This window comes from Lissotriton vulgaris, chromosome 5 (genome assembly GCF_964263255.1).
Source record: "Lissotriton vulgaris chromosome 5, aLisVul1.2, whole genome shotgun sequence".
Classification (NCBI taxonomy): Eukaryota; Metazoa; Chordata; class Amphibia; order Caudata; family Salamandridae; genus Lissotriton; species Lissotriton vulgaris.
Window position 1 is genome coordinate 1,570,092,689 of NC_141693.1, and position 21,118 is coordinate 1,570,113,806.

Sequence of the window (21,118 nt, forward strand, 5' to 3'; positions counted from 1 at the left end):
GTTATTGAGGGAAAGCCTGTGAAAAAAGAAAGGTTTTTAATGCCTTTCGAAACAGAGAGTATTGGGTGAGGGATCTGAGGTGGGGCGGAAGAGAATTCCAAAAAGTGGGGGCGATTGTGGAGAACTTAGAGCCTCCCCATTTTTTTCGCCGAAACCGGGGAACAGTCAACAGGTGTTGAGAAGAGGAACGCAGTTCCCTTGCGGGGGCATAGGTTTTAATCTCAGAAGAGATAAAGGCAGGGGCAGATCCTGACAGAGCCTGAAAAGTAATGCAGCCCATTTTAAACTGGGAGCGTTCGCGAATGGGGAGCCAGTGCAAGGATTTTAAAAGTGGGGTGACATGATGGGATTTTGCCAAATTGTAGACTAAGCGAGCGGCCTGGTTCTGCACCAGCAGTAGCCGTCGAATATTGTAGGCGGGCATACCACAGTATAGGGCGTTGCCATAGTCTAATCGAGATATAACTATAGCCAGTACAATGAGTTTAAGGGCGGGGAAAGAGAAAAAGCGGGATACCTTGCGAATGGTGCGGAGAAATAGGAAAGAAGAGGAAACCACTGAGCTCACCTGGGAGTGCAAAGTTAGTTTATCCCTGCTGTCACTCTGATGCCAGTGCTGTTAGACCCATGTCATTCCTTGTTTATTCATCGCGGGGTGACCTCGCTCCAGTCCCACCACCTTCATCGGTATCCCTTCTTGTACTGGGCTTTGCCCATCTTACCAGACCTCCTGCTGCTCATCTCAGCCATTGCAACTACGTCTAGAATGTGCTTTACTAAACCCCTCCCCTTTTTAGAACTGCATCAGACGGTATCCTGTGATAGAGTGACAAGTTACTTAGAGCAAATGTGAGACTTTTTACTCTTTGAGTGCCTTTTGTCCCTGCCTCTATATGGACCCTCCTTTATCGAGAAAATAATTGAGAAGATATGTGAATTAAACACTGAAGCCTGGCCAATTTTGTTTATTTGATGTTTAATATCCCACCGACATCACGACAGGAGCTCCCTCACCTGCTCTCTGCAACTGTCACCCAACCACCATGGAACCCAGTGACCTCATGGAGACCTCTGGTTACTGTGACCGCATGACAACAGTGATGCCACAACTTCAGGAGCATAGAGGAGAACTCCCCAAGCAAAATATATCATAGCTCCTTTCTTTACAACAATACCAATTGATTTCATGGTTTACAAAATAAATAATATTTTGTTTAAACAAGTGGGTTAACATAAAGGAGTATTACTCTATTTTCCTTTGATCTGAGTTACAAGTTAAATGTCCATGAAGTGGAAATATGTTGTGGTTAAAAAATATATAAATCTATCTAGTTGAAAGGAATAAAATGCACCTTATACCTCATCTCCTCTTTTTAACAATGACAAATAATCATAAAAATACATGTATGAGAATCAAAGTTAATCCAGACACGAAAGGCAATAGTTGAGCTACTCATAAAAAAAGTCATAAAAAATAATGGGTGTGCGATGGTCTCTGGCCTTCACCAGGTGAGCTAACAACCACCTTCGCTACTCTTTGCAGTGTCATAATACTCAGTCTCCTCCTGCTGTCCCATTCACTCTATGTGCAAGTGCTCGACCACTGAGCCCAATGCTTTCTGGGTTAACCATCTGTGAGTCATCCATTAACAAGTGACCACTACAAGCATTTCAGTCATTGGGTTATATTCACAATACCTTGTGCTAAACATCACCAAAACATGCTAACGCACCTTTACACATCGCAGCCTATCACGGGACAATAACCCTGTGTCAACGTGGAATTCACAACAAGGCGGTAGCATGCGATAGACTTCCTAAACCACGGCCAATGTCTGCAATACAACCACCTCGACGGAGATAAAAACACAAACAACAACACAAACAAATTTGCAAAGAGCCCACTCGCGATAAAGAAAGCAGGGATAAGCACCACCAGGCCTGCAACACACAAGGCAGGCAGGAATAAGCAAAGCAAAAGCCTGAAAAAAAGAGACAATCCAAATAAAAAACAACAGCCAAGCACAATGGCGGCAACCCAAGCCAGCAACAACCAGGAGCTGGATGGCATGGTGTCGACCACATCAGTCTGGAGACTGTGGCAGGACCGGGGACCAGAAACTGACCAAAACAGACACAACAGCAACAGGGAGAGGAACCAGCAAGGACCTGGGGGAGATAGGCACATTGGCACACATGCCAGTTAATCTCAGCACCACTGCAGACAAAGCATGCCCAAGAGGAACAACACCAACCAAGAGTACAAGTCACACAATCCGTCAATATCACACCACAGAACAAGCACAAAAGTGGAAACCACACTGCCTGAAGGGGAGAAAGGTGAACCAAATCAGAGTTGAAGGGACATCTCACACACAATGCAGCACACACACATAGGAAGCACAGCACCACAACCTCGAACACAATGTGGCACAAACACCAACATTTGCACAACAGAACAAAGGACACAAATGCACCCGCCTGGTGCCGGTAAACAGCCACATGCATCTGGCTAAGCAGGACACACGGACATGACAATGCACAAGTACAAACCCACAGTCTTGATGGGGTAGCAATGCACATATGACAGGGAGCCAGGGAGTCCGTGACACACACATTGGCATAAAAATCAAGACACAACACAGTTGGAGACAAGTGAAAGTGCGGAAACTTTATCAACAAGTGCGTGTCAATATAGCCAAGAGAAGTACCACAATATGCAGACCAATGCAGCAGTATGTCCGACTGAGGAACAGAGGACAGCACCCAAGTCCACCTCGGGGTAGTCCATCACCAACACAAGATTGTGCCAACCCGTTTCTGTTGTCCGTGCATGGATAATGAGTCCAGGAAAAAGCAGCCATGTCCACTGTCATCTTGGGACATGTGACCAGATTCCCAACATGCAAACAGGAGTTGGGACACGTGCAATGGGTCACATCCAGTTGTGGCAACGGATACCTTGTCACTCGTCCATGAACGCAACTGCAGCTGCGTAAGCCAACATCTCCAATGAGCGCTTGTGGTCCACCACATCTGACATGTCATCAACGTAATGCATCAGCTGACCCAGACAGATGTGCTGAGTCCAACCACTGGCCCCAATGTGCACCAAAGCCCAATCGGTTAGTGGCACAATATGCACACTGCACACGAGGACTCGTGCAATCTCCCAGGTCCAGTGTCCAGCAGGCATGCCAAACATCCATACATGCAACAAATGGGCACCACGGTGACACTCCTGGTCATGGACCAACAGGGGGCGCATACACATGGCATAATCCAGGTCAGCTACCGTTATGTTGGAGAGGCAGACATCCATGGACCACTTGAATATGCATGAGCCACAATGCAACAGAGGCTGAACGCAGGTGTGTCCGCTAGGCGGAACCTCAGCCGATAACTGATTCACAAGATGGCAAATGGGAAGGCTCCCAGTACATGCAGCAGACATGCATGGTACAGGTCCACATGACTGGGTCCGAGCATGTGTTCAGTATGGTCTGCAATGGCGTCAGTGGCTCTGCTAGAAGCAGCACTATCTTGCCCATCGCCAGTCCTGTGGATGAAATGGCACAGCCCGGTGCAATGAGCAGTGTCTGTGTGCAATGGGTGCAGGCCTGGGGTGGGGTGGCAGTACATTTGAAGGCCATTTCCCGCACGCCAACTACGATCAAGGGCTACTTCGTTTGACATGTGTACACGTTGGTCTCAGTTCAGGCAGTGCGTAGTGTGAGAGTCACAAGCAAATGCCATTGTATCTGTCAGGGGGTGCTGGCCACATGCCAGTTCTTGCTCGGAGCTGCAGATGTGCTACTGCCTGATACTTCACACAAAGGACCTTTCATCCGTACAGTAACTTCACCATCTGCATGCATACAGGAGATGGATAGGGCCTGGCGTGGATGTACGTTGTTACGACGCGTGGTATTACCACGCGTACCGTTACAATGCGTATTTTACAACGCAAGTCGTTAACACAACTTGCGCTGTAGGGGTGCGGGCTTAGGAATAGTTTAATTTACTATTCCAACACCAGCCTACGTACAGTAGGGAAGATGTTGGAATAGTAAATCTACTATTCCTTGTCCTTTAGCGCCCTGCAGCGCAAGTCGTGGTTACGACTTGCGTTCTAAAATCCACGTTGTAACGGTAATGCGGGGTAACATCCGCGTCGTAAATGATGTTCCCCCCTGGCGTGGGTGTGGTGGGATGTTTGCAACCCTGGGAACACCGTGATGCTGGCCTTTGAAGGTGTGGTACAACGTGAGCATAGGCCAATGGACTGGACAGGACGGACACAGGTGTACAGTCCATGGTTGGCTGGGACGCGCTGCAACTGAGCCCAGGCAAATGACTCATGCATCCACAGGGCTGATACACAAGACACTTGGCATTTATGTGTCAAGACCCGTGCGATTTTTCGCTACTACATGTCCCCGTACGTGCGGACCCACCCTCCTGGTGCATGCTACATTGCAACATCAACTACTGTGGCCCTGGGGGCGACTACACCCCAGCAGAGAGACACACTTACCATACTTCCTGCCCAAGGCCAGGTCCGAGCCATGCCCTGCTTCCCTGCCGATTCTGCACACCCCTGCGCTGACCTCACGCACCCCAGACTAGCACACGCCGCTTGTGCATGCAGGGGGGTGCGTGCAGGCACACATACTGAGTGACACCTGTGTTGGATGTGTGTGGGATGTGCGCACACCAGCAGGCAAGGGCTGCCTGGTGCAGTAAGAAATCAACAACAGTGTACATCACAAAGGGCACAACCATTCAATCATAAAGGCCCCATGACTTCTGCTGCACAGAGTTAGTGGCCCTGGATGCACAGCAGCCTGCACGGGCCTACTGCCATGGGACACTGACTTGTGGGGCACTGGGGCAGGGTCACGAGTGCAGAGAAGGTTCTCATAGATGTGAATGGGGCTTGTCCTGGGGTGTTTAGGTGGACAGTGGAAGGAGTACCCCCAGAGCATGATGCAGAGTGCAGGACCACGGTGAAACAGTCACAATGGTGGGGATGCATGGAACAGACACATGTCGAACACCAAGTCGAGTCCAGCATATGGAAGATGCAGGCAACCACCAGGCCATGGAATCACAAGCCACCAAGGTACAACCAGAAAGTGCCCATGACTCATTGCGCACAGAGTTAGTGGCACCAGTGCTGTTGGGGATGCCACCTGCAAAGAGGCCTGTCCAAGGATGTGGACTCCTCCACATCTTACCCAAGACACAGTTCCACATGTGTGACCTACTGTACAGCAGTGTTGGCCTGACGCAGCGGTCAGCGCAGGGCCACAGACACATGGCGTTGATGAGTCCAAGACCACCATCACAGAGGTCATCCAATATATCAGAAGAAGGGTCCCGGACGTGACCAGCACAGAGTCAGTGGCCCGGATGCACTGCAGCCAGACCAGGCACATCGCCACGGGACAGTGACTTGCGGTGAACAGGGCTGATGGCACCAGGTCAGTCCTTGTAAGTGTTCAAACACCTCCGTGACTCTGATCCCGCTTTAGTCCGGTCTAAACCAAATCTTCCTCTTACTCCTCTCCGTGTATTCACTGGTGAGGCCTGGGCCCTCATCCACGTGTGGCCAGCTGGCATTGAACAGGGTTATTGGCACCTTGTGTGGCCAGCTGGCATTGAACAGCGTTATTGGCACCTCGTGTGGCCAGCTGGCGTTGAACAGGGTTAGTGGCACCTCGTGTGGTTGGCTGGCATTAAACAGGGTTAGTGGCACCTCATGTGGCTGGCTGGCATTGAAAAGGGTTAATGGCACCTCGTGTGTCCGTCTGGCATTGAACAGGGTTAGTGGCATCTGATGTGGCCGGCTAGTGTTGAAGAGGGTTAGTGGCACCTCGTGTGGCTGGCTGGCATTGCACAAGGTTAGTGGCACCTCGTGTGGCCGGCTAGCCTTGAACAGGGTTAGTGGCACCTTGTGTGGCCGGCCTGCCATATGGAATTTTGCCTCACCGATCGAAGGGGGTCTGGTGCTGTGGCCGCAGTCACTGACTTGGGGTCCTGCCATTCAGGACTCAGGACACAGTTCCACATGTGGGATCTACTGGGCCACAGCAGAGGTCGCGGAACTGGTGCTTGGAGCTTGCACCGGCACGTGGTGGGCCCTGTTTGGCACACGCCTGTGTAGGCAGGTGAGTGGTGCCTCGTTGGTGCACTGGGGCAGGCATGGCGGGTCTGGGGACTGGCAGCCCGGGGTGCAGCAGGCGCTCAGGGACGCAGGCCCCGCCGCACTCAGGGCAGGACTCGTGGTGGGCTGAGAGGCACCGCTCTGGTTGACGCGTGGTCCATTCCGAATGAGAACCAAGTCCAAGTGCGAGGGCTTTTTGTTCACACTCCTATGCAGACCTGGCGCATGCAAGTCCAACCCACTACGTACGTGCATGCAGGGGGGGACGTAACGTGCAACAGTTCCGCGTTCAGCCCCACAGTCTGTGAGGCCATGGTAGCGTCTACTGGCCACTACATTCCATGCACCAGCACTTGAGCTCCACATGGCCATTTCCATGGTTTGCACTCTGTGGTCTGCCCGGCACCTCCTTGCCACACCTGTCATTGGGTTGGTTCACATTCCTGGGTCATTTGCCGCTTTCGCACATGCCTGCTCCATGCCCCTCCTCACATCCTGCTATTGTCCGTGGTGCCATGCCGTCGCTGGGATTTGGCTAGTTGTGTTGGGTATGTTGGCCCAAGGAACCGTGCACTATCCACTTGGTGCTATGCACCTGAACTAGTTGTATTTTTTTCAACAAATAATAGGCTTTCTGTTTTCTCAATTGCTTCTATTTATTTTTGAGTGCTTTTTATCTTTTTTTCACATCTGTGTATTACCACATCATATTTCAATGAATTATATTTCATTCACATTCACAAAACCAAAACATTGCATTTCATGTAATATATAACAGTGTTATGTGCTGTACAATTTCTAGAAAATGCCCGGTGGGGTATGGCAAGGCTGGATTCGCTATGGTGTCATGTTGTCATGTCTGGTCGGTTGGCATGTTGTGTGTCATGTTGGATGTAGATGTGCTGCCTGCCCATTGGCAGTGTCGTGAGTTGCATGAATGTTGATGGCAGGTGCGTTTCAGGTGGGCCCGCTGTCTTTGTGTATGCTGCTTCTGTGGTGTTCCGGTGGGGTGTGGGGGCTGGACGGGTACTGGGTGTGGTGGCAGGCCTGGGGTGCTTGTGGTGGGTGTTGTGGCCCTCATGGGTATCCGCGTAGCATGACCATTGTCTCCATGGCATATGTGGGTCTTCTGGTGTGGCTCTTGGCTGGGCTCATGCTGCTGGTAGTCATCCTGCTTTACACCAGCAATGAGCAGGGGTTGACTCCCTGCTGCTACTGCGGCTTATCGCCTGTTTTTGTTTGACATCGCGGATCTGGCAGTTCGTTATGAAAGTGGAGTTGTGGTTTTTTTGTGTGCTTTTGCACGGGAACGCCTACTCTGCATCTCATTAGGGTTAGTTGGTGGGGGTCCACCGTAGAGAAAACCTTTGGACAGTTATTGCAGAAATACTGCACCAGCTTGTGAATGGGGTGTTACAACTAGCTCCACATTTGTTGCGTTACGGTGGGGATAATTCGGAGTTGAGTCCTTGTGAATATCCCCCACTTTCTCTTCCTTTCCACCGATTTTCCACACTTTTTCTACTCTTTTTTTTCTTTTTTGCAGTACAAGACAACTCTTATTTAATTTCACCTTTGACTAGTCTTTAAAACAACATGGCGGTTATGCACACTTTTCACTTCAATAGGACTTGAAAGTGCACCATTGCTCTTTCTTCCCATTTTGAATTTGATGTTGTCATCTTCCGAAATTCTCTTTCCCTTCATGCCCTCATACAGTACACTTTGGGTTTTACATTGTTTTAACCAGTTTGGGTCAGCCTGCTTTTGGGTTCTCTAGCTCTCATCCTCACAAATGGTAAAACACCCGTGATGCCATTCACAGTTGTGTTGTACGCCCACACCATTTTGACAGCATGTCTTACTACTTTCCTGCCTTTCACCACAATTTTAATGCTACCTTTGTCCAGTTCTTTGGCCCTCTCAACTATCCCATTACTTTAGGGATCATATAGGGATATGCAAGGATGTTTAATCACATACCTTTTAAAAAAGCTTGCATCAGTATGGGTGTAAATTAAGTACCAATATCTTTCACAGTGATTCCGAGGTATTCCGCTTTCAAGAATACTCCCATGATCACTTTGGTAACATTCTCAGTTGCTGACAAATTCAACTGATAACCATCTTGAAAATACAAACTCGCACGAATAATCCATGGAGCTTCTGAAGTCTATACACACTTTAGCCCATAGACCTTAATTATTATTTAAGGGGCCCATTGCCTCACCACCAGCTTTCAAACATTTCTTTCTTTCTTTACATACCGCACAGCTTTCTATCCATTACTGTACATCTGCGTCCATGTCTGGTCACCTATACTTGTTTTCTTTTCACTCCGTCTGGGAGCGCATACTCCCCCTCATAATTCAGTTATTTTGTAGCACCTAGGCTTACTTCAATTTGCAGTTTCACGAAGCTGTGCCTTGGAGCAACTACATCTGCTTCTCTTTTCACCCTTTGTGGACACTTTTTCCCACTTCTCACGTGAAATGGCATTTCTCTCTCCTTCTAATGTGTCCTCAACATTGGCAATTACACATTGTGTTTCATCATACTTGCTTGGTTCGCAATGTCCACATCCCTTAGGGCAACCTAGAAAAGCAATCCGCTTGCATATATCTTTCCATCCAACTGCGTACTTTGCTACGTATCAAACTTTTATTATACGAAAAACAAATCTAGCCAATCTAGCAGAGCCTCGTTCAGCAAACCCACACCCCCCAATTGTAAAACCATAAGTAAATGTCTTTGGTCAGTATTTAATGTCAATTCTACTCCCCTTGTATACGTACAGAAATACTCAGATCCACATGCATCTGCTAATGCGTCATGCTCATTGGTTGCATAATTGTGTTCAGTAAGACTCAAAGATTTAGAAGCAAAGGCCACGAGATGCTCCACGCCCCCTTTAAGATGTGCCCCTAATCCATAACAACTAGTATCAACATTTAATATGATTGTGCTGTTGGCATCAAATGGAGTCAAAATATTTAAATTTGATCATTTATGGCTTGTTGTAGGTAAATCTTTTTTACCGATTCTAAAATGCCGAATTTTACCGATTCAGTATTTTAGAATCTGTAAATTATATGTAGGTAATGATTCGGTATTTTTTACCGAATCGGTAATATTCGGTAATTACCGAATCGGTATTTACCGATTCGGTAATTGCCATTCATCTCTATGGGCCTCCAGGCCCATAGGAATGAATGTCAATTACCGAATCGGTAAATACCGATTCAGTAAAATTGTAAAATGGTCAAGGGTGGCAGGGTGGCACTTTGACACCCTGTTGCACCCCTGATTAGTGCTTGTGTGCCATGTGGCACATATAAATGCCCTAAGGGCATGTATGTCTATCACATGGCACAGGTGTACATGCACAGATTTGCATATACACAGGTATTCGTTATTTACCACCAACTAGTAGTTGGTGGTAAATAACGAATCCTTAAAGCCCTGTGGCACTGTTTACAGTGGAGCTGTCATGACTCCACTGTTTACAGTGCCACCTACATCTAAAAATACAGATTCGGTAATTTTATCGAATCGGTAATTTTACAGAATCTGTAAATTTACCAATTCGGTAAATTTATCGATTCTGTAAAATTACCGAATCTGTATTTTGAGATGCCCTACATCTCAGTATCCAAATACCGGTCGATAACGGCCAAAAATCTGTATTTTCGGCCGTTACCGACTGGTATTTAGATACCTACATCTGGCCCTTAATTTTTTATGTTTCCAAATGCTTTTATATGTTTTCTCTCTCCATGCTAACTCCTCTCCTTTCCTTAATAATTGTCTCATGGGTTCTGTTTTCTAAGATAAATTGTGAATAATTTTCGCATACTATTCAATTAGGCCCATAAAAGAGCATACATCGTTTTTTCCATCAGGAGATAGAGCCAATCTAATGGATTTTACTATATCTTCCGTTGACTTTGCCACACTGGTCTGTGATGGTGTACCCACAATACTTGATTTCTTGTAAAAGAAACTGACATTTCTCTTTGCAAAGTCTTAAACAACCTTCCCTTATCCTTTGTGGTATTTCACCAAAGTTCCATTATGTTGCTCTTCTGTGGCACCACAAATTAGAATATCATCTTGGAAAAAATTAACCTTGGAAGTGTTTTTAACCCCTTCCACGCAGGGCTAAATCCCGCACGGTGCGGGGGGAGGTAGGGTTGTGCGCGGCGCCGCGGTTTTCGTGACAAGCCCAGCTTGTCATGATGCACAGTGGAGCTGTCATGACTCCGCCCACTCCCATGGAACGCCCGCACAGGAGGGGAATTAGCCCTGCGTGGGCGTTCTGCGGCAGTTATGACGTGCTCAGCTGGTCATGAGCACAGCTCCACTGTGCCTCATAACGAGCTGTGCTTGTCATAAGCGCCAAAGGGGTTAAATAAATTACTCATAATAAATTGTAATACCCTGGGAGCTGATGCCGAGCCAAAAGGCAAATGGAAACACACTTACCATTGAAATGAAAGCAGTGATATTTTGAGACTTGAAATACAATATAATCTGCTACTTAGCATATTCTGAATCTAAACTGGTGAAACATGATTGAGTAATAAAATAATTTCTTACATGCTTGGCAAGGGTAAAATGTCCACCACAATACAATGTTTCAAGCTCCTCAAATCAACATAAAACCTTAAATGGCATTCCCATTTTGTGTTTACCATTGGAGATAGCCACTCTGAAGCTTCAACAGGCTTTATGACAACAATGAGAACCTTCCTCAACTCAAAGTGTGCCTTACTGGTAGCACTCTCTGTATCAATTTAAATTCATGAATATAACCCATAATGAAGCCAAGTTGTCAAACACTGCATCCATTTCCTGGATAATTATGACTTGTTTGTTAGATCTGAGATTAAGCACAATGTGCAGATTATACTGCCCAATCCAAACCAATGTAGCTGGGCCATTATGAGCCAAACACATCTCTCCTGCTGCCTCCTGAATTTTGAATGAAAATGTGAAATGTATAAATACTAGGATTTGTATATATTCTCCTCCATAACCGTTAAGCTGTATGTCACTGGACTGTATAGAGGTGTGTGGCCATACTTTGCCAAATAAACAATGATCCAAGATGAACCATCAATTCTATGTCTGATCCCTTCACTAAGAAACTTCCATTTGGACCATTCAGTATGATGTCTTCTTTGTTTCAAAAGCACAATACTGTTTCTGGGGTTTCATCTTTTTCCTCAACATAATCCACTCTAGATCTGGATCCGTCCTTTCCCACCCTACCTAATATGTCCTTCACCACCAAGTTTCCAACATTGTTTATTCCACGCAAAATAGCATATGAAGTCAGCCTTGTGTGACATACTGCCACATCAGTAGCATCCTTTACAGGCTGGTTTGATGTTGGATTTGCTTGGTTTGATTTTTGTTCTTTCAGTGAAGTTCTTTTGTATTGTATCTTCAAAGACTTTTTTGTCATTTCTACAACCTTCACTTCATCACTTTTCCTTGCATCAATGTGTTGCATTTCCCTCACAAGGATTCTTGGACTATCTTTTCAATATCAATTGCTATTTTAAAAGTTGATTTACATGCAGATCACAACTCTTCCTGCATCTTTTGTTTTTGCATTGAACAATTGATGATTTCTGATCATTTGGTCCATCATGTTCCTAAATTTACACTTAATTTCCAAATCGCGTACTCTGGTAATGAATTGATCTACTGTTTCATGTCCTTCCTGGAGTTGTGTGCAAAATGTATGTCCCTTCCTGTATAGTCTTTTCTTGGCTTCTACATAAGTCTCAGGAATCTGTGCATTGTCTGGGCCTGTAGCTATTGATGAAAACATGGAAATATGTTAACTTTGTTTCCAAATTAACAGCACTCTTTTCCTTAAAGTTCTAAAATTCAACACACCAATGGCCTTCAAATAACTCTAAAAGTTGTCAATCCATTCTTCCCATTCATTTGGGGGTGGACCAGCTTGTGCTAAAAAGGGGAGGAGCCGACACTGACTGTACTGGTTGATGCTGTTCCATTTTGTTTTTCCTTTCTGGAATAAACTAGAAAAACTGACATTCAAAATTAGATGTTTTGCTCGATGCCCTCGGTTTTTCTCATTGCCCTCCGTGACGTGAAGGGAAGATTTTTTCAATTGAAATGGATGATGGTTCTGTGCAATTAAAGAAGTTTCCTTCCATTAGTCCCCTATCAGTGGAAAAATTATTACTGTCACAGCCTTTGCACTAAATTGCAGTATTTTTCAAAGAAGAGTGTGTGCTGCCCTGCGTTTCCCCCTTGGTGGGCACTAATTACAGCTGCCTAGCGCCAATGCAGGCACCCTTGTGCCATAGTGCAATGGTGCCTGCATTGTGGGAATAATTGTTTATGTGCAGGAAGGTGTTCTTTCTTGCACATGAACAATCTCAAATGGTGATTTGTAACTTCTATGTGTGCTGCTTTGTGCAGCACACATAGAAGTTGCAACTCGTCATTTTTAAAATGATTGTTTATGTGCAGGAAGGGAAACCTTCCTGCACATAAACAATCATGCATGGCGTTTTGCGGTTTCTAATTGTGCTGCACATTGCAGCACATATAGAAACAGCAAAAACGAGCAGAAATAAAGCATTTCTCCCCGTTGCGCCATGTTAATACCAGGCACGGCCAGCTCTATGGCAGTGCGATCTGTGCCACCACACCAGGCGCTGACTTGAGGTGGGGGCGTCATTTTTACAAGTAATATTATCATTTTAAAAGCACCAACCTGCTGGCAATTTCCTGGCTGTGATAGAGAGCATCCTATCACCCGAGCTGCCGGGAACTTCAAGATGGTATCCAGTGGCCCACTCCAACCAGAGGAGTTGAGCGGTCTAGTCTGCGGCGTAAAGGAGGAGCAGGGGCCCGGGCAGAAGCTAAAAGAGAGCCTTCGGCTCAGCTGTAGGCAGGCGGGTGATTGGAGATCCGGAGGAGGCGAGGCTGTGATGGACGGCTGGAGCAGAGGAGGCGAAGCTACGCAGGACAGAGCATCGGAAGATGGAACACGTGGAGCCGAAGTGGAGAGTCCAGGCACTGGAGACACGGAGAAGGCGAAGCGGAGCGGCGGAGCTGACCCAATGGAGGTTTCCCCAACACACACCGCGCTCGTATCCGGCTGTCCCTCTGAGCAACAGGACACTGCGATACCCATTGCTATGGTCACCGGGGACCGTAGCCCCAGGCAAGTAATGTGGGGAAATCGGTGGAGGAGGAGGTTGGAGGGCACAGGACTGTTGGTCTTGTGGCATAATTAAAGTGGTGCACGCTGAATACGAAACACGCTTTCCTTTTCCTATCCCCCATTCCTCTCTACCCTGACCCTTCCTCCTAAATATAGATACCACGAGTCTCGGTGACCCCAAGTTCTCGGTGCCGGGTGCACGCATAGAGCTTTAAGAATATATGCAGTTCATGACGGTAGTGTTCCTCTGTTTGCCTTTTGGGAGACGTCGGTACGAGTGTCCTACGGGGAAGAGTGACCCAGAGAAAGAGAAAGAAACTGAAGACTGTTTTCCCGAAACTCCAAAGACCACGCCCTGCACACTTTGTTATCTACTGCCAAGTATTTTGAAACTCTTTAACCATTTGACGCATGAATAAAACGCTTATTGTGCTACTGTCAATGACTGTTTTGATACTTACGATAAAGTTACTTAAGGACGAAGTGTGAAAACGCGTACAGTGGTGTCAGAAGTGGGATACTGTCATTTGATACAAAATGACGCAACCAGTGACTTTGCAAGATATGATAACGCAGCTGGCAGAAGGTCAGAGACATTTACAGTTAGTATTTGAACAACAGAATAAGAATGCCCAAAAAGAGAGAGAGTCGTTTAAAGAGGCTTTGAAAGAGCAAGCAATATTGTTGACAAGTAACCAGAAAGTCCAAGATACAGCTATTCTCCGCCTTACAGATGCAATTTCTAATGCCCGTGTACACCCTAACATCCCCGGCAGTGTGTTACAAAAGTTCCAAGAAGGAGAAGATCCTGACTTCTTCTTCACCAATTTTGAAAGAGTTGCTACCACAGCCACTTGGCCTGCAGATAGGTGGGGACAATAAGTAGCGCCGTTATTGTCTGGGGAACTACAGGCAGCATACCAAGCAGCTAACCCAGCTGGAGTAACTCCTTACCCCGAGATAAAGAAGGCAATTCTCGAGAGATTAGGGTGCGACCAAGAGTATTATAGGGCACGCTTTCACAAGGAGAAATGGGTTACAGGTGATAATCCCCGAGCATTGTTTTACAGGGTCAGAGACTTGAGGAGCAGGTGGCTGCAGCCTCATACGGCCACCATGGAAGAGGTTACGGAACACATTTTTCTAGAACAGTATTTGGATGCTTTACCTACCAATACTAGAGCCCGGTTAAAACAACATCCTGGTCTAACGTCCCAATCTGCTATCGAACTAGCTTGTGCTTAACATAGGTCTCCCGACTTCAAAGCTCCTATGGGGAGAACTCCCATTGTATTCACCTACCTTGCAAACCGAGTTTCCAATGATAGTGTAGAAAAACGCCCTTTTCCTACCACTAAACCCGCCCCAAAGCCCTTTCCAAAAATCAACTCCCCTGTTCAGGTGGGACCTCAATGCTTTAGGTGTGCAGAGTGGGGGCATATCTCACAAAACTGTTCCTTGAACAATGACAGCTCTGAACCAATAGAAGTGGGTTGGTCCCGAGAGTGAGTTTTGGTTACGGGTCTGTGCAGAAAAACATACAAGAAAGCCATCCGATTAAATGGGAAGCTTTATTAGATACAGGATGTCACCATACGGTAGTAGTGCAAGACTTGGTACCCCTGAACTCTCTATGTGAAGGAGAAACCGTTCTAGTTCCCTGTGTTCATGGAGACGTTAAGGAATATCCTTTAGCAGAAGTCTTACTGGAAATAGACGTTTATCCACAAGTCCGGAGGGTGGGGGTAGTTCCTCGACTTCCTGAAAATATTTTGTTCGGAACAGATTTGCCTAAATTTCATTATTATTTAATGGAGGCATCAGAGCAAGAAGCCAGAGCACAATGGTTACAGGAGGCTCCATTTTCTAGCGAAAACCTAGTTCAACCCAGAGTCCGAGAACATAAGTCGAAAAATGAGAAAAGAAGGCACAAAGAGAGGTATACCAGTGCCTGTCAGTCTTTCGCTTGATGTTTACTTTCTTCCCCAGAGCATGGAGATACACCTGCACGAAGCTTCCGTGCAGCTCAGAAAGATGACAGCACCCTCACGAATGCCTGGAATCAAGTGCAAGAGAATGACCCAGGGAAGGTAGGACCCTATTAATGTATAAAACAGGGATTACTGTATCGAGTAAGTGAAGGGGCAAGTGGAAGGGTAGAGCAGTTGTTGGTCCCAGTAGCCGTTCGAGAGCAAGCTTTGCAATTAGCTCACAACCAGATGGGTGGGGGTCACTACGAACAGGAATTAACCCTGAAATATTTACTGGATCAATTTTACTGGCCAGGAGTGTATAGAGAAACTGCTAGGTTTTGTGCCACTTGCCCAAAGTATCAATTGATAAATCCCTCCATAGACAAGAAAGTACCCCTCTGTCCTTTCCCCATTATTGATGTTCCATTTCAGCGTGTAGGGATGGATCTGGTAGGTCCTTTAATTCCTTCAGCCAGGGGGCATCAGTATATATTAGTGCTAGTAGACTATGCAACAAGATATCCGGAGGCTATACCTCTGACAAGCATGACTACGCTAACTGTGGCTCAAGCTATGATATCTTTCTTCTCCCGAGTAGGATTTCCGTTGGAACTGTTGACAGACCAAGGAACTCCTTTTATGGCAAAACTCATGAAGGAAGTATGTACACTTTTAGGGGTCCAACAGATTAGAATGGCAGTCTATAACCCACACACCGACGATTTAGTGGAAAGGTATAACCGAACGATTAAGACCATCCTGAAGAAGCTGATAAGCGAGACAGGGAAGGATTGGGATAGGAAGTTACCTCTAGTACTCTTTGCCATTAGGACACATGAACAGAAGTCCACGGGATTCTCCCCATTCGAGTTGCTATTTGGGAGGAAACCCCGTACCTTGCTCGAGGTGGCTGCCGAGCAGTGGACGGAGGAAGAGGATGAAGGGAAACCACTGTTAGGATACATGCAGACCCTTAAAGAAACTTTAGCCACCCTATGGGATACTGTCCATCAAAACATGGACAAAGCACAAAGTAGACAAAAGAGCAATATGACAAGAAAAGCCAGGTGAGGGAGTTGAGGGTGGGAGACAAGGTATTGATTTTACTTCCCTCCTCTGATAAGAAATTATTGGCTACATGGCAAGGACCATATACCATTACTCAGAAAGTTACACCAGTTTCATATAGAGTAGCAGTACCACACACTAACAAGGTGGGGCAAACATACCACATTAACTTATTAAAGAAGTGGGAGGAACCAAACACAGGATTCCAAGGGGTCGAGATAGTCCAATCCATAAATCATGTAACCATCACACCACTAGAGTTACCTGAGGAGGTGGGGAGGGGCGAACAGGAGGAACGACCAGCTATGGGTCCCCGATTATCTGTAGAGGAAAAACGGCAGTTAGCACAACTGCTTGACCAATACTCTGCCTTTAGTTCAGGAAAACCTGGGAAAACGTCCCTGGTAGCCCACGATATTGTCACCCCACCGGGAAGAGTGGTGAATGTGAGACCCTATCGCATACCTGAAGCTAGGAGAGAGGTGGTAGAACAGGAAATAGAAAAGATGCTACAGGCAGGTATTATTGAACCTTCCAAAAGTAACTGGCGTTCCCCCATAGTTTTAGTGCCGAAACCGGATGGCAGTATCCGTTTCTGCATTGATTTTCGCCAAGTAAATGCCAATTCGAAATTTGACAATTATCCAATGCCTCGAGTGGATGAGCTAATTGAGAAACTAGGGGAGGCTAGGGTGATGTCCACCATTGACTTGACCAAGGGATATTGGCAAATACGCCTGACAGAGGCAGCTCAAGAGAAGACAGCCTTCTCTACACCCTCAGGGTTGTACCAATTCAAAGTGATGCCATTTGGGCTACATGGAGCACCGGCCACCTTTCAGAGATTAATGGACATTTTACTAAAAACTCATCAAAATTATGCCGTTGCTTACCTAGATGACATTGTTGTGTATAGCCCTGATTGAAAAACCCATCTAGAACACCTACAGAATGTATTTGAGACCTTGACTCAGGCAGGATTAACTATGAATCCCAATAAGACCACTCTGGGCACCCATCAAATAAACTATTTAGGTTACACTATCAGTGAGGGAACCCTAAAACCCCAAATTGACAAACTGGAAGCTATTAAAGATATTCCCAGACCAACCACCAGGAGAGAGGTACGAGCCTTCCTAGGGTTAGACGGGTACTATCGAAGATTCATTCCCCAATTATCTGATGTAGCCAGCCCCCTCACAGACTTGTTGAGAGGAAAACCTTCAAGAGCAAAAATCAGGTGGGGTTCAACGCAAGAGAAAAGCTTTGAAGCCCTAAAGACTATACTCTGCAAGGCCCCGATTTTGACTTGTCCCGACTACAAAAAGACATCTGTGTTGCAAACAGACGCCTCAGATAAAGGACTGGGAGCTGTATTATCTCAACCAGATAATCAAGGACTGCTTAAACCAGTGCTGTTTCTGAGTTGCAAGCTATTCCCAAGGGAGACACGCTGTGCCACCATGGAAAAAGAATGTTTGGCCATCAAGTGGGCCATGGAATCCTTACAGTACTATTTGTTGGGGAGGACTTTCTTTTTAGTTACAGATCATGCTCCCCTAACTTGGTTAGCAACCAATAAGGAAACCAATGCTAAAGTACTAAAATATTTTTTAGCCTTACAGCCTTTTTCATTTCAGACTCTGCATATGCCGGGAAAGTTCCAAGGGAATGTAGATTATCTCTCCAGATTTCCGACAGCTGAATAGCCCGATCGTCCATCTCCAGAAGAGAGGCAATGTGATAGAGAGCATCCTATCACCCGAGCTGCCGGGAACTTCAAGATGGTATCCAGTGGCCCACTCCAACCAGAGGAGTTGAGCGGTCTAGTCTGCGGCGTAAAGGAGGAGCAGGGGCCCGTGCAGAAGCTAAAAGAGAGCTGTTGGCTCAGCTGTAGGCCGGCGGGTGATTGGGGATCCGGAGGAGGCGAGGCTGTGACGGATGGCTGGAGCAGAGGAGGCGAAGCTACGCAGGACAGAGCATCGGAAGACGGAACACGTGGAGCCGAAGTGGAGAGTCCAGGCACTGGAGACACGGAGAAGGCGAAGCGGAGTGGCGGAGCTGACCCAAGGGAGGTTTCCCCAACACACACCGCGCTCGTATCCGCCTGTCCCTCCGAGCAACAGGACACTGCGATACCCATTGCTACGGTCACCGGGGACCATAGCCTCAGGCAAGTAACGTGGGGAGAAGGTGGAGGAGGAGGTTGGAGGGCACAGGACTGTTGGGCTTGTGGCATAAATAAAGTGGTGCACGCTGCATGTGAAACACGCTTTCCTTTCCCTATCCCCCCATTCCTCTCTACCCTGACCCTTCCTCCTAAAAAAAGATACCAGGAGTCTCGGTGACCCCAAGTTCTTGGTGACGGGTGCACGCATAGAGCTTTAAGAATATATGACGGTAGTGTTCCTCTGTTTGCCTTTTGGGAGACGTCGGTACGAGTGTCCTATGGCGAAGAGTGACCTAGAGAAAGAGAAAGAAACTGAAGACTGTTTTCCCGAAACTCCAAAGACCACGCCCTGCACACTTTGTTATCTACTGCCAAGTATTTTTAAACTGTTTAACCATTTAACGCGTGAATAAAACGCTTATTGTGCTACTTCCAATGACTGTTTTGATACTTACGATAAAGTTACTTAAGGACGAAGTGTGAAAACACTTACACTGGCCTCCACCAATTTTTGTAGGCATCAATTAAAATGTCAAGATAACTCCGGAGATTAATCATGGTCCTGGAAAGTGACCGCAGCTTTGTCTAGTGGAAGTTTTGACCCATCCAAAGGTAGCACAAAGGGTTAAAATGCTTGCTGATAAGAATGTGTACCATGCAGATAACAAAGTGCATGTAATGTAAATAGGTCAATGGGTTACTGCTTCTGTAAGAGAGCTCCTTTTGTTACTTGTCATTTGTAAGTCAAAATCGTAATATAGAACATTGAGCTATTAACTGTCATCAAAGAGCTATGTGTAAACTGCAGGGTATATGTTTGAACTATATGTTTTTTTGCCCAGTCTTTCATTATCATAATCTTGCCAAAAGGGCATTTGTTTGGAAAACAATTCTAGTGACTAAAGAGAACCCCTAACAATGGTGCTACATTTTAAATTCTGATTTTGTGCTTTTCCAGAATAAGGACTCTTAAACTATATTGCCTACCAGTATCGATTACATGTTACTCCTACACTACACCTTTAGTCCTGTCTGATGTAACATTTCCTATACACTGATATACACACTTATGATTATATCTGTACAATGTGGGTGGTGTAAAGTAATATAATGTAATGTAATCTAATAAGAATTTCTAAAGCGCACTGTTAGACCTGGCACCATTGGCGTGGGTCTCCCTTCCTTTTTTTGATGGATTGCCTCCTCTGTTTCTGAATTTTGCTGGTTTAGACGCTTTGGGCACTGCATCACAGCTGTCCAGTGAGCAATGCAAGTGCTCCCTGAGTAATGTTAATTTGTGATTCCGTGATTGGTGTATTTGATTTACTGTCAGACCCTCGTATTGTGCACCAGGGGTGCCCGGGGCTTGTATTTCTAAAGCTACTGGTGAGCTTGCAGCACCGGTTGTGTCACCCACTGGAGTAGCTCGTAAAGTATGACTCGGGCCTGCCACCGCAGAGCGACGTACGCAGCCCGTCCCGCTGTGTGACTTGGCGAGTGCAACCACTCGCCGGTCTGTGAACCTTCCCTCTGTGACATGTTAGTCAGCCCTACAGAAGGCCTATGGGCAGGGTGCGTTGAATGTAGGAGGCAGGTCATGCCCTGAAGTGTATGGCGTGACCTGGTAGTAAATTACACCCGAGCATGTTTTTCACTATTGCAAGTCTACCTGTGCCCCGTAGGCCAGACTGGGCAGTTTCGATTGTAGGACCCTGTGATCCTAACTGACCCAAGGAACCAGGTAGAAAATCGAGTTTAGTATGCCTGAACTCAGAATGATAAGATGCATCTTTTAGGAAAGTTGATTTTAACATTCTGTGTTTGAAAATACCCCTTTTAGAAAAACTGTATTTTCTTGGCTGACCATATTTTATTTATTTATTTATGCCACAGAGCGCGAACAAATGCCCAAGGGCGTCTCGGCGCTGTGGATGAAGCAGAATAAAGGGGAGGAGAAAGAAGTTATTGATTGAAGAGCCAAGCCTTTATTTTTCTTCTGAAAATGGTTAGAGTGGGAGGAGACCTAACATCGGGTTCAAGAGAGTTCCAAAGTTTGGCCGTTGATACATGGAAGCTGCGGTCGGTACAGGCGACAGTTCTAGTGCGTGGGACTGTCATGATAGAAGTATTCATTGAGCGGAGTGGTCAATTGAGGACATGGATTGTGAAAGGGTTCAGAAGAAATCGCAGGCCCTGTTTGTGAGAGGCTTTGTAGGCGATACAGAGAGCTTTAAACTTTATTCTATTTTTGACTGCTAACCAGTGATAGTGTTTGATGGTGTAGGCAATTGGTTGGAATTTAGGGGTAACTGAAAGCAATCTGGCCGCAGCATTTTGACCTTGCTTTGGGCATTCACCAGGAGTTCATTACAATAATCCACTGAGGACATGACAAATGACGTGACCAAGGTTTTACCAGAGTTAGGGGGAAGGAAAGGGAGTATCTTTTTTATGGCTTTGAGTTTGAAGAAAGATGATGAAAAATGGAATTGACATGGGCAGTGTAAGAGAGTTTGTCATCAATT

At 46.3% G+C, this 21,118-nt stretch overlaps 1 protein-coding gene across 1 annotated transcript in view; it reads right to left on the reverse strand.

The window, feature by feature from the left end:
• LOC147716691 (chymotrypsinogen 2-like) overlaps positions 1-21,118 on the reverse strand; it is a 70,429-nt gene that overhangs the window by 17,643 nt on the left and 31,668 nt on the right. The window lies entirely within an intron of this gene.